This window comes from Chionomys nivalis, chromosome 11 (genome assembly GCF_950005125.1).
Source record: "Chionomys nivalis chromosome 11, mChiNiv1.1, whole genome shotgun sequence".
Lineage (NCBI taxonomy): Eukaryota > Metazoa > Chordata > Mammalia > Rodentia > Cricetidae > Chionomys > Chionomys nivalis.
Window position 1 is genome coordinate 35,933,683 of NC_080096.1, and position 2,120 is coordinate 35,935,802.

The following is a 2,120-nucleotide window of genomic DNA, read 5'->3' on the forward strand; positions in this document are numbered from 1 at the left end:
ATATTGTGACATAAACCATGCTCTATTCATAGAAACCATTTGCCAGAGACTCATATATAGATATGACCCAGTCTGAAAATGAGGAGAGAAAACAGCTCACTGTGGAGCAGGAGGCAATTTTTAAATAATTCTTTTAAAAATGATTGATTTATTTATGTGAATATGTATCTGTGTTGGAATATGTCAAACAGATGCCAATGCCTGCAGAAGCCAGAAAAGGAAGGATTCAGGTTCCCTGAGCTGGAGCTGTGGTGAGCAAGTGGTTGTGAGCACTAGATGTGGGTGCTGGGAACTGAATGTCAGTCTCCTGGAAGAGCAGCGAGTGCTCTTGACCACCGATTATCTCTCCAGTCCCAGAATGCCATTGTGACTACTTCATTGAAACCAATGTTTACGTTGCTTACTGAAGACTGTCTTTTCTACTAGATAAACAGCTCTAATTGTATAATGCTAGAACATGAGAAGAAATTAAAAGGGAATGGGTTATTTTTATAATCTCTTATTATAATGTCATCTAATTGTGCTATTCAGGTATGGAAAGACTTCATTTTTCTTCTTTGAAAAAATTGACTTATATTGTGCTGTTATTGTTTGGACAGGCATTCGCTCTATAGTTTGGGCTGCTTTGGAATTCACTGGGTAGCCCAGGATGGGCTCATGCTCATAGCCATTCTCCTTCTTCTATCTTCCAGGTTCTGGGATTGCATGTGTGAGTCACTTCATTCAGTTTACAGATCAACCCTCTCCTTCCCCTGCTCCCATCTTCCCTCTGGGTGTGTATTGGAAGTATGTTCCACAATCTGCTTCATGTTTCTGGCTTAAATACAAAGTCAGATGAAGAAATGTTAGTGATTTTTAACTTGTTCATTCTACTGTACTTTTTTTTTTGCACAAATTTAATGTTTTTCCCACCTTCCTGTAATATTTCTGGATCCTTCACCAAAGTTTCAAGAGGAAAAAAAACAAAAGCAAAACAAATAAAAACTGAAATCAGAATCACTAAATTGTATCACGGAGGGAAAGACATTAAAATCTAGATTCATCAGCAAGAGTACAGCAATGAAAACATGAAAAGAAATAGAAGATTCCTAGGAAACTGTACTGAGACTCTTAAATCAGCATATCTGCTCCTGCGTGAGTGGAACAGCAGGTCTCTGTCCTGCTAGGGTGATAGAAATGCACATTCTTTCTTGAGTGCTGTGGAAAGGCAAATGTGTTTGCAATGGTAATTCTAATCAGTTGCTATGGAGTGAGCCAGGAACACATTTGTGTTCCTGGATTCTGGTGGTGGTGTGTACTGTAATTCTATGATTAGGATAGTGGGCACTCTAGAAAAAAATGAGCACAGAAGGACAAGACGAAAGTGAATGCAGCTTCTCTTGTATCTTAGTAATATTTACATGAAGTCAAATTTTAGAACAGTCACTCAGCTTTGATGAGGCTTTGCTTCAGCTCCTAATCTCAACTGCTTGTGAGACTACTTTCCTGTAAGAATACTTAGAAGTGTTTTCTTAAACAGCAAACCTATTTGTAGTGATGGAGCCCCTCTACGTAGTGTGTGCTTGGGACTGATAACTAACCGCTATCTTTGGAGCAAGTCCTAGCCTTTCCTTGCACACTTTCTGTATGTGCATGTCTGTTTCTCTGTTTTCACACACAGGACTCCATACCGCTATCGTATCACCATTAGCTCTGACATTAGCAAGAGCTCCACATACATCACCGCTGCAGCCATCTGAAGATTTTCCAATAAGGCACAGCACAGTCTAGCCAAAAGTGATCAAGCTCATTTTGTCTCTGTGTTTGTTTCTCATCTTCACATTTAGGCTCCATATTATCCTGAAAAAGTGATTAGTCACAGTCAGACATTTAATTACTAGACACCAGATAAGATTGTATAGAACCCTAAAGTCTTCCACAGTATCAGACTTAGAGATCAGTTAAGGGTTTGCTTGCTGAGGTTTCCTTTCTACCATTTTTAATTTACTTAAATATTTAATATGATTCTCTGGGTTAACAATTTCCTGATTAGATTCTATTCTTTTCTCTTCAGTAGGTGGGGAATTAGAGGCAGGGGTGGTTTCTGGTTTCACGGTTATCTTAGAATGTTCTCTTTCCAT

The 2,120-nt window shown here is 38.9% G+C and overlaps 1 pseudogene; it reads right to left on the minus strand.

Moving 5' to 3' along the window:
- Positions 1-1,511: 1,511 nt before the first annotated feature.
- Positions 1,512-2,120, minus strand: LOC130884334 (eukaryotic translation initiation factor 4E-like; annotated as a pseudogene).